Source organism: Rhinopithecus bieti, unplaced genomic scaffold, assembly GCF_001698545.2.
Source record: "Rhinopithecus bieti isolate Rb0 unplaced genomic scaffold, ASM169854v2 scaffold_6380, whole genome shotgun sequence".
In the NCBI taxonomy this organism is placed as follows: domain Eukaryota; kingdom Metazoa; phylum Chordata; class Mammalia; order Primates; family Cercopithecidae; genus Rhinopithecus; species Rhinopithecus bieti.
In genome coordinates, this window is record NW_016806642.1 from 7,772,054 (window position 1) to 7,783,933 (window position 11,880).

Below are 11,880 nucleotides of genomic sequence, written 5' to 3' on the forward strand. Positions count from 1 at the left end.
AAAACAGAGTCAGTTTTTCAGAATAATTCAGTTAACTCACACTAATTTTCTCATTAAACTATTCAAAGTTAACCAATGTATATCAATACTCTGCCCATAACTTGGCCACTTTTGTAGGAACAAAGTTAAACTGTTATATGGTAGCCTTCTTTTATTATTTTTAGTTTGTGAGATGGAGTTTTGCTCTTGTTGCCCAGGCTGGAGTGCAATGGCGCGATCTTGGCTCACTGCAACCTCTGCCTCCCAGATTCAGGCAATTCTCCTGCCTCAACTTCCCGAGTAGCTGGGATTACAGGTATGAGTCACCACGCCTGGCTAATTTTGTATTTTTAGTAGAGATGGGGTTTTCCCATGTTGGTCAGGCTGGTCTCAAACTCCCAACTTCAGGTGATTCACCTGCCTCGGCCTCCCAAAGTGCTGGAATTACAGGTGTGAGCCACCACACCCAGCCTTTTTTTTTTTTTTTGAGATAGGGTCTCACTCTGTTGCCCAGGCTGGAGTGCAGTGGTGCGATCTTGGCTCACTGTAACCTCCACCTCCCGGGTTCAAGCAATCCTCCTGCCTCAGCCTCCCTAGTAGCTGAGACTACAGGTATGCACCACCACACCTGGCTAGTTTTTGTATTTTTAGTAAAGGCGGGCTTTCCCCATGTTGATCAGGCTGGTCTTGAACTCCTGTTCAAGAAGTTCAATGAAATAAACTTCAGATGTTCCACCTGCCTCAGCCTCCTAAAGTGCTGAAATTACAGGCTAGAGACACCACACCCTGTCTGTGGTAGGCTTCTGTATTCTGGTTGGTAGCAGCTTTCTCCAACGAGCAACAATGACAAAATCTGGGCAATTTTCACACTTAGAGGTCTCTGATCATGTAGCCAGTCCCCATTAACAAGACCTGGGCATTCATACTATTCACTAATGATTCGTTTCCACCTCAAAAATGCTGTTCAATTTTACCCATACTGCAGACTGTGCACTCCCAATTTCTCCCCAGAAATTATGCTCATATCAGGAGTCGGGCATGGTGGCTCACGCCTGTATTCCCAGCACTCTGGAAGGCCAAGGCAGGTGGATCACTTGAGGCCAGGAGTTTGAGACCAGCCTGGCTAACATGGTGAAACCCCGTCTCCACTAAAAATACAAAAATTAGCCAGGTGTCATGGTGCACACCTGTAATCCCAGCTATTTGGGAGGCTGAGGCAGGAGAATCACTTGAATCCATGAGACACAGGAAGCAGTGAGTGGAGATCACACCACTGCACTCCAGCCTGGGCAACAGAGTGAGCCTCCATCTCAAAAAAAAAAAAAGGTAAAATAAAATAAAAAAGGGAAAGGGATGCTATGAAAAAAGGTAAAAACAAAGCAAGGAAACATAGATGCCATTGGAGAGAGTTAATTTCATGGGGAAGGGGTTCCACTGTTAGTGACCGTTTAGTAGATAACTACTTTAAAAATGAGAGACGACTTCACATTTTAAATGAAGGGAACATTTACAACCTGACCTTCAACATTCACTTAACTCATCTCCCTCTTCTACCACACTATGTCCTGGAACTTCATTAGAAGCTCCAAAAAACGGGCCCAGCGCTGTGGCTCATGCCTGTATCCCAGCACTTTGGGAGGCCGATGAGGGCGGAACACCTGAGGTTCGGAGTTCAAGACCAGCCTGACCAACATCGAGAAACCCGTCTCTACTAAAAATACAAAAATATTTGCCAGGCGTGGTCATGGGCGCCTGTAATCCCAGCTACTCAGTAGCAGCAGTAACAGGAGAATCGCCTGAACCCAGGAGGTGGAGTGGTAAGCCGAGATCATACCATTGCACTCCAGGCTGGGCAAAAGTAGTGAAACTCCATCTCAAAAAAAAAGCTCCAGAAAATAACCCTAAGGGAGACCAGGCAGAAGCCCTGCCCACCAACCCCTATTGTCAAAGCCACGTTTACTAATTATTAATAATGGAAGCTAAAGTGAAATGAAACTGACCTGTCCCTGAAAGCCCACAGACCCAGGCCTAAAAGCTATCCACCAAAGCAAGCAAGGCGTGCAGAGGGTCAAAGCAAGGGTAGGACCTTGGTCTGCTTTGGTTCTAAGAGTGCAACCTACATTAGAGAATGTTAATCTCACAGTGGTTCCATTAACTTCTTTGAACTATGAGGCAGCTTCCCAAATGCAAGCAATCAATATAGACAAAATTCAAATGTGAAATTCTTAAAACACACATTGTCCTGGTTTACAATATTATTGTTCAGCAGATTTTTAAACTTTATATAAATTACATCATACTGTATACTTATTCTTCAGCAACTTGCTATTTTAAGGTCAACTTTACATTTGTAAGATTTATTCATCTGTTATCCCAGCACTTTGGGAGGCCAAGGCAAGCAGATCACTTGAGCCACAGTTTGAGACCAGCCTGGGCAACATGGCCAGACCCCATCTTGACAAAAAATTTAAAAATTAGCCAGATGTGGTGGCACACACCTGTACTCCCAGCTACTTGGGAGGCTGAGGTAGGAGGATCAATTGAGCCCAGGATGTCTAGGCTGCAGTGAGGCATGATCACACCACTGCACTCCACAGCCTGGGCGACAGAGTGAGACCCTGTCTCCAAAAAAAAAAAAACCAGGCTGGGGTTGGGGGTGTTACTCATGATGATATAAGCAGTTCCTCCTCAGCCACTGTAACAACTAAGTAACATTTCGACAGTAGGAATACATACTTTCTTCACCCAATCTCCTGTTGGTGAGAATTTAGATCATTTCCTATTGGTCACTAACATAAAAACAGGATTAGAACTAAATGTCTACTTCAATAATCAACTTTTTGCCAGCCGATTCAATAGCCAGTTATCGAAATACGGGAAATTCTATAGCCTATGAGCTTTGAAATCTCTGTGGGCCAATTGTTTAAATCTCCCTACACCTCAGTCCCCTTGTTTGTAAAAGCGAGTTAATAAAAATTACTTCATGCCTGGGCACGGTGGCTCACGCCTGTAATCCCAGCACTTTTGGAGGCTGAGGTGGGGGAATCACGAGGTCAGGAGTTCGAGACCAGCCTGGCCAACATGGTGAAACCCATCTCTACTAAAAATGCAACAAGAGCGAAATTCTGTTTAAATTAAAAGAAAGAAAGAAAGAAAGAAAGAAAGAGAGAGAGAGAGAGAGAGAGAGAGAGAGAGAGAGAAAGCAAGCAAGCAAGCAAGCAAGCAAGCAAGCTAGCTAGCTGGGCATGGTGTTGGGCACCTGAATCCCAGCTACTTGGGAGGCTGAGGCAGGAGAATTGCTTGAACCCAGGAGATACAGGTTGCAGTGAGCCAAGATGGCGCCACAGCATTCCAGCCTGGGTGACAGGGCGAGACTCCATCTCAGGGGAAAAAAAGAAAAAAAATTACTTCATATGTATGTTGAAAAGACTAAAGAGCATAATTTAGAGCATTTGGCCTAGCACACGGTACACATGCAACAAATGATAGCTACTATTAGCATCTCTTTTCAATCAAAATGATTTAAAACACGGCAAAACTCCATCTCTACAAAAACTAAAACTAGCTGAGCATGGTAGTGCATGCCTGTAGTCCAGGCTGAGGTGGGAGGAACCCTCGCGACCAGGAGGTCAGGGCTAGTGAACCATGATCATGGCACTGCAAAAGCTAATAATTAAATTATTGTAGCAGAGATTTTAGTGTGTAATCAGTAAGTTAGTTTTGAGAAGACTAAAAAATAAAATGTTTCACCATTGTAGTGAGTACAAGGGAGGAGGTTATAGAGGACCTATAACTTGGAGTATTAATCCATTTACATAGCCAGGTGCGGTGGCTCACGCCTGTAATCATAGCACTTTGCGGGGCTGAGGTAGGTGGATCGCTTGAGGTCAGAAGTTCAAGACCAGCCTGGCCAACATGGTGAAACCCCATCTGTACTAAAAATACAAAAAATTAGCCAGACATGGTGGTGCATGCCTGCAGTTCCAGCTACTCAGGAGGCTGAGGCAGGAGAATGGCTTAAACCTGGGAGGCAGAGGTTGGAGTGAGCAGAGATCAAGCCACTGCACTCCAGCATGGGCAACAGAGCAAGACTCGTCTCAAAAAAAATAATAATAATAATAAAAGGCATTATACACATAAGAGTGTAACTGCTTTGGTAAACTAAACCCTCTTAAGAATAAACATATTCAGATCAGTGGCTCATGCTTGTAATTCCAGCACTTTGGGAGGCTGAGGTGGGTGTATCACAAGGTCAGAAGTTTGAGACCATCCTAAGCAACATGGTGAAACCCCATTTCTACTAAAAATGCAAAAATTAGCAGGGCATGGTGGCACACGCCTGTAATCCCAGCTACTTGGGAGACTGAGGCACGAGAATCACTTGAACCCAGGAGGCGGCTCCAGCCTTTGCAACAGAGTGAAACTCTGTCTCAAATAATAAAAATAAGATATTTTAGTTTCCTTTACAAGACATCTGTTCAAAATATTGTGTGTATTGTGCATTTACAGCACATTTCAATCCTAAGTAACCCAATATAAAGTGGCCCATGCCCTTATGTGAGAGTGGCTTACTGTAGTAAAGTTTTAATCTATACCTTTTCAGAAAGATTCTTGTTTTGTTTTTGTTTTTTCTTCCTCCACCGTGTTTTTAGAAAAGAATTCTTTATCAATTTAGCTCATATGGTCTCTATGCCTTTTCTCAAAGTAACTATCTGAGTAAGAGCACTCACAAACTTGAGTTCTTCCCAATAAAAAGATCACAACTCCATAATTTTACTGGAATTAAACATAAGGGAGGAACGAAAAGCAGGAGAATAATAGCTTACAGATTACGAGACACATTCTTGAACATTATTTTCTTTCAACCTCGCCAAATCTCTATAAGGCAGACCATTTGCAAATGGGACCAGATTCTGGAGGACCAGAATTAAATGACTAGTCAAGCATTACATGGTAAGTGGACCCAATTCCCTGTCTCCAAACTTTACTGGCTGGACAGCTGTACAAACACAAAAAATAAGTGAGCTCCACATCTTCAGCATCGATCTATCCCACTGACTTAAAAGGAAGGGTATCGACAGGCACTAAACTTCTCCCCATTTGCACCAGAACCTAAAATAAGGGCTTTAAAAAAGGCATCCAAATCTACACAAAACCCTAAGGAAAAAAACATAGCAATGGTCATGGAAATGCCAAGGCAGATCGGTCCCGTTTCTCAAAAAACTTACCAAGTTGGCTCACCAAGGGGAGCAAAGTCTTAAGTGAACAAATTAAATCCCACTTTGGCTTCCCCAACCTAATGTATTCTTGTTAAACTTTAACAAAGCAAGTAAATTCAGACTGCTGGCGGTTCAGTGTAAGGATAATGATTAAATGCTGTTAAGTAAAAATGCAATTGTAAGAACTAGAAAATGCTGAGCCACTGTCTCAGAATCACAAGGTTCTAAATGCGAATTCACTATGAGAACATATATACAGATTTTTCTCTTTAACTTTAAAAATGCAATCTGAAAGAAAATACATCCTAATGTTATTAGTGGTTACCTCTCAATAGTAGATAGTTTGTGTACTTTTAGTTTCTTTTTTGAAAATTTTCTCCGATTTTTCTACAAGGAATATGTTAGCTTTATAGTTACAGAAATATTAATGCATGGCTTAAACTTATTACGGTTTCATTAAATGCAGAAGAGAGCTTAATACAATTTCTATTCAGCTTTAAACACAACTATTTTTCTGATGGGAAACCCATTTTATGTGACCTCCTTGTGATATTGTATATTGGTTTTCATCTGTGGTTCCTGGCTCATAACTCCCATGACTCTTGTTACAGTCTTTTGTTACACTGGTGGGGCGCTTTAGGTCTCAGAAGCAGTCCTCAGAAAACAGCAATCTCTCTGACACTCTCCTGCCCCTCCTTTCATCTGCTCCTTTTTCTCCCCAAGGCAGGACTCTAATCTTCCCCTGCTTTTCCATCTTGAAGCTGGCTGTAAAGAAATTCTCTGGGCTGGAAGGGTGGTTCACACCTGTAAGTCTAACACTTTCACAGGCCAAGTCGGGAGGACAGCTTGGGACCAGGAGCTCGAGACCAGCCTGAGCAATATAGCAAGACCCAGTCTCTACTAAAAATTTTTTAAAAGAGGCCAGGCGTGATGGCTCACATCTGTAATCCCGGCACTTTGGGAGGCCTAGTCGGCAGATCTCCTGAAGTCAGAAGTCCGAGACCAGCCTGGCCAACATGGCAAAACCCTGTCTCTACTAAAAATACAAAAAAAAAAAAAAAAATTATCTGGTCATGGGGCGCACGCCCCACATAGTTGTGAGGCTGAGCCAGGAGAATCGCTTGAACCAAAGGAGGTGAAGGTTGCAGTGAGTGGAGATGGCAGTACTGCACTTCAGCCTGAGCAACAGAGTAAGGCTCTGTCTCAAAAATAAATAAATAAAATGAATAAAATTTTTAAAAATAAAAATAATTGCCAGGTCTGGTGGCTCACGCCTGTAATCCCAGCACTTTGGGAGTCCAAGGCAGGTGGATCGCCTGAGGTCAGGAGTTCGAGACCAGCCTGGCCAGCATGGTGAAACCCCATCTCTACTAAAAATACAAAAATTAGCCAGGCGTGGTGGCAGGCACCTGTAATCCAAGCTACTTGGGAAGCTGAGGCAGGAGAAGCACTTGATCCTGGGAGGTGGAAGTTGCAGTGAACCAAGATAGCACCATTGCACTCCAGCCTGGGCAACAGAGCAAGACTCTGTCTCTAAATTAATTAATTAATTAAAATAAAAATAATTTTGGCTAGGTGCAGTGACTGACGCCTGTAATCCCAGCACTTTGGGAGGCCAAGACAGGTGGATCACTTGAGGTCAGGAGTTCAAGACCAGCCTGGCCAATATGGTAAAACCCTGTCTCTACTAAAAATACAAAAATTAGCCAGGCACGGTGGCACAGGCCTATAATCCCAGCTACCCAGGAGTCTGAGGCAGGAGAATCACTTGAACCCGGCAGGCGGAGGTTGCAGTGAGCTGAGATCACGACACTACACTCCAGCCTGGGCAGCAGAGCAAGACTCTGTCTCTAAATAAATAAATAAATACATATTTTAAAAAATTATCTGACCTCCCTTGTCTGACTGTAGGTCATAAGACCCCCATAAGAAAGGGTCCTGCCCATATCCTGGAGGAAGGAATGCTACAGAGAGAGGCCAAGAAAAATCTGAACAGATAGGCATTGCTGGGTTTCCCCTACTCCATGTTTCAATTATGTCTACCCAGTGAAGTCTCCATAAAAAGCCCAAGAAAATGGGGTAGGGAGAGCTTCTCAATATCTGAATACATGGAGGTTCCTGGAGTGTGGTATGCCCCTTCTCATACCTCACGCTATGCATCTCTTCCTCTTGTATCCTCTGTAATATTCTTAATAATAAACTAGTAATAAACCTAAATAAGTGTTTTCTTGAGTTCCGTGAGCTGCTCTAGCAAATTAACCAAACCAGAGGAGGGGGTTATGGGATTCCCAATTTATAGGTGGTTAGTCAGAAGCCAGGGTAAAACAATCTAGGACTTGTGATTGGCATCAGAAGTGGGGGCAGTCCTATGGGATCTGACACTATCCCCAGGTAGACAGTATCAGAATCGAACTGGAGGGCCGGGCGCGGTGGCTCAAGCCTGTAATCCCAGCACTTTGGGAGGCCGTTGGGGGTCCGAGACGGGCGGATCACGAGGTCAGGGAGATCGAGACATCCCTTGGCCTAACACGGTGAACCCGTCTCTACTAAAAATACCAAAAACTAGCCCGGGCGAAGTGGCGGGCCTGTAGTCCCAGCTATCCTCGGGAGCTGAGGCAGGAGAATGGCGTAAACCCGGGGAGGCGGAGCTTGCAGTGAGCTGAGATCTGGCCACTGCACTCCAGTCCCGGGCGAACAGAGCGAGACTCGCCAAAAAAAAAAAAAAAAAAAAAAAAAGAATCCGAACTGGAAAGATGCTCAGCTATTGTTTGATGCAGAACTGATTGCCCCACACATTTATTTGGCCACAGAAATCTTCAGTGTTGATTGTAATGGTGTGAGAGCAGAGGAAAAAGTTTGTTTTTCCTCTTACCCCTAATAGGATCTGGACTAGTAAGGGCAAATCTCTTCAGAATTCATTTTATAAGTTCTAAGTTCTATCCATAAGTATTTCCATATTTATTAACTTTCTTATTATCTTTGTGAAAGTTGCAGATACCAGGTCAAAATCACTTTTTCTCAGACCCAAACAAACTAGAGATGAAGAGCATGAGGGAGAAAGCTCAAGCTTGCATGTCTGAGATAAAGATCATCTCAAGAAACTAAAATAACCCCCTAAGAAATTCTTTCTTTAGGAATGCAGTAATTCAGATAAGATAAGATAAGATCATCTTTTTTCCCTTTTTTTTTTTTTTTTTTCTTTTTTGAGGCAGGGTTCTTGCTCTGTCACCCAAGCTGGAGTGTAGTGGTGCAAACGCCACTCACCGCAGCCTCCATCTCCTGGGCTCAAGCAATTCTCCTGCCTCAACCTCCCGACACACCTGACTATTTAAAAAGTTTTCTCTGTAAAGGCAGCCATGTTGCTCAGGCTGGTCTCCAACTCTTGGCCTCAAGCGATCCTCCTGCCTAAGCCTCCTAAGCAGCTGAGATAACAGGCATGAGGCAGGGTGCCAGGCCTGATAAGATGCTCTCCATAACACCTGCCCAGTAATGGCATCTTCAACAATGGCCAACTCTGACTTTGAGTATGCAAAACCAATAAACTCTGTTTTCAAGCAGCTTATCTGCACTTACTTTGCCAATAAAAGTTTCCCTTTACTACCCCCTCTTACATGCATATATGGCTTGTCAGGGCTGTGCCCCTTGGGCTATAATCCTCATTTCTCATTCCCAAATAAATTCAACATATTTGGAGTGTTTTGTTGTTGTTGTTGTTGTTAACAACATCTTAAAGGCCATTAGGGGCCCTAAAAACATCAAAATTCACTTTAGCTAAAAGGCTCAATCTCACCTAACATTTTCTAATGCTGCAAACAGATTTAAGTTTTTAACTGCTGCCCCTGCCTCCACTTCTTTCAAATAGATGTGTGCAAATTAATTGGCCGCCAATAGGAATTTAGCCCAGAATGTGGTAGTATCATCCTCAGTGGAATCGACATTGTCCTTCAGGGTTTCCAAAGGCTTCTTCAGTCATTTAAGAAACACTTGTCGCGCGCCTACCAATAGCCAGACCCTAAATGCAGTCGAGAAATGAGGCCCTGAAAGGGGCACCCTCTAAATGGCAGAGGCAAGTCAGTAAACAACAAACTCGAATCCAAAGTGCAAGAGTCACTTGGAAATATGACAAAGTGCCAGGTGAAGGGGTGTTCACTTAATTCGGCCTGCGTACGGGACGACTGGGGCGCTTTAGAGGGTGGGAGTGATCTGAAAACGCTTTTCTGAGCTTGATTTAAAAGCAGGAATCCAAGAATTTCCCCTAAGGCTGGAAGCACTTTCCGACAGAACCTCCCCATCTACGCAGCAAGGCTGGCAGAGCCCAGGGCTTGACCGCTGGTTTGGGAACCTCCGCTACGGGACGCGGCCCAGCCCAAGTCGCCCGCTCAGCCCGGCTCTGAGCACCCCCTCCTCTTTGTCCCCTCACCCCGTTCCCTCCTTCCACGGCCACCGATGGAGGGAAAGACTCCGCCCACCTCTGGGAGCGAAACATGGGCACGGATCTGGGCGCAAAATCGGATCCGTGCCACCCCCGAATACCAGTGGGCCGAGATTTGAGGCCTGAAAGGCCTGGGGAGGCGGGGCGGCGCCCCTCCCTGCCCGCGGCCTCGGCGAGCCCTGCGCAGCGGGGCGGGGACCACCGTGGGGTCACCCGGGCCCGACGCAGGAGGACTGCCCCCCCGCCCCGCCTCCCAGGCCAGCGCGGGCGCACGCAGCAGGCGCCCCATCCCAGTCGCGGCCCCTCTGAGCGCCCCGCGGCGCCCTCCTCCTCCGGCTCCCACCCACTCCAGGCGGGCGGGCGGGGAGAGCGCGGACACAGGGCAGGCAGGCCCGGGAAGCCCGCGAGGGAGCTGCGCCTGGCCGGCCTCCAGTCGCGGGGAACCCCAGGGGCAAGTGCGCACCGCACAGCCGGGACCCCACGCTTTACCTGGTGCGCTGGAGGAGCAGGTGGGAGCCAGGGTCTGGCGGGCTCAGCGTCGGCCCTGCCTCACCTGGGCGGAAGTGAGAGGCCTAGGGTGGCCGCGCCTCACCTGGCAGGCCCTCCCCTCGCCCCGACTCTCCCCGCCCGGGGCGGGGCGCCGGGGTGGCGCGGGGGCGGGGGAGGGAGCCCGGGGCTGCGGGAGGCGGGCTCCAAGGAGGGAGGACGGTTGCCATGGCTGTTTCTGTGCAGGTGAATTCCTGCAGGGCGCGGGATGGCCAAGGGCCTGGGAAAAGTGGGCTGTGGGAGCGGGGGAGCGGATGGGACCGCGCTTGGTGGGGACAGCCGGCACTGACGGGGAGGGAGATCCGGACAGACCGGTGTGGTTGGAGGCCTGCGTGGAGAGCGAGACCCAAGATCCAGGAAATTGGGGAGGATATCAATGAAAGCGTTCGGTCAATCCGCTTAACACCTTGCCTTTTTGCCCCTTTCCTTTCTTGTTCTCTCATCCCTCGTTTTCTATATCCGCTGACGCAAAATAAAATATTCTAAAACGTGTAAATGTGGGAGTCATTATTTTCTTCTCATTTAGTGGAAGGAAGAAATCCAGCAGTATTTGCCTGCCGAATGCTGGGTGCTAGCTTATGCAATATCTCAATTACTCTCTGAAGAAACTAATGAGGAAACCGTGCACCAGGTAGGTGGACTGGCCCAAAGTTTGGAACACAGGCAAGGCATTTTGACTCTAAATACAGTGATGATTTCACTATACATTAATTTTCTTTTATTTGTGTATCACACCTTCGAGAAAAATATACCCCGATGGTATTCTTCCACTCCCTTTAATAACTTTAGACTTTTGATGATAGGGGTTTTACTTGCCTGATACAGTCCACACATTAACGATAAAGAGAATCAATCTTCAGGTATCTTATTCATAGAGTACATACAGTAATTGTTAAACACTGTGATTGACTCTGGGAAGATGTGTAAAATGGTATCCTTGTCCCCAGGAAGATGAGGAATAGATACAAAACAACTACAACATAAAGACTTTTAGACCGGGCACGGTGGCTCACGCTTGTTAATTCCAGTACTTTGGAAGGCCCAGGCGGGTGGATCACCTGAGGTCAGGAGTTCGAGACCAGCCTGACTAATACGATGAAACCCCATCTCTACTAAAAATACAAAAATTAGCCAGGCGTGGTGGATGCCTGTAGTCCCTCTACACAGAAGGCTAAAGCAGGAGAATCACTTGAACCCAGGAGGCAGAGGTTGCAGTGAGCCGAGATCCTGCCACTGCACTCCAGCCTGGGTGACAGAAAGAGACTGCAATGCAAAAACAACAACAACAAAAATGAGCCTGGAGTGGTGCTGTGAGCTTGTAGTCCCAGTTACTCTGTGGGGCTGAAGTCGGAGGATCACTTGAGCCCAGGGGTTCAAGACCAGCCTGGGCAACAGAGCAAGACTCCGTCTCAAATAAATAAATAAATAGGCCGGGCGCGGTGGCTCAAGCCTGTAATCCCAGCACTTTGGGAGGCCGAGACGGGCGGATCACGAGGTCAGGAGATCAAGACCATCCTGGCTAACATGGTGAAACCCCGTCTCTACTAAAATACAAAAAAACTAGCCGGGCGACCTGGCGGGCGCCTCTAGTCCCAGCTACTCGGGAGGCTGAGGCAGGAGAATGGCGTGAACCTGGGAGGCGGAGCTTGCAGTGAGCTGAGATCCGGCCACTGCACTCCAGCCTGGGTGACAGAGCGAGACTCC

The 11,880-nt window shown here is 46.7% G+C and overlaps 1 protein-coding gene across 5 annotated transcripts in view; it reads right to left on the bottom strand.

Annotated features, from left to right (window-relative positions):
* Positions 1-10,209, bottom strand: part of PATJ (PATJ crumbs cell polarity complex component) — a 441,042-nt gene extending 430,833 nt beyond the window's left edge. For 4 of the 5 annotated variants that reach the window (XM_017877225.1, XM_017877223.1, XM_017877224.1 and 1 more), the window contains exon 1: positions 10,120-10,209. The gene's annotated coding sequence lies outside the window, so the exon portion shown is untranslated. Of the gene's footprint in view, positions 1-5,207; positions 5,354-10,119 lie in introns of those variants that run through there. The other variant, XM_017877221.1, reaches the window with a different exon arrangement.
* Positions 10,210-11,880: the final 1,671 nt, after the last annotated feature.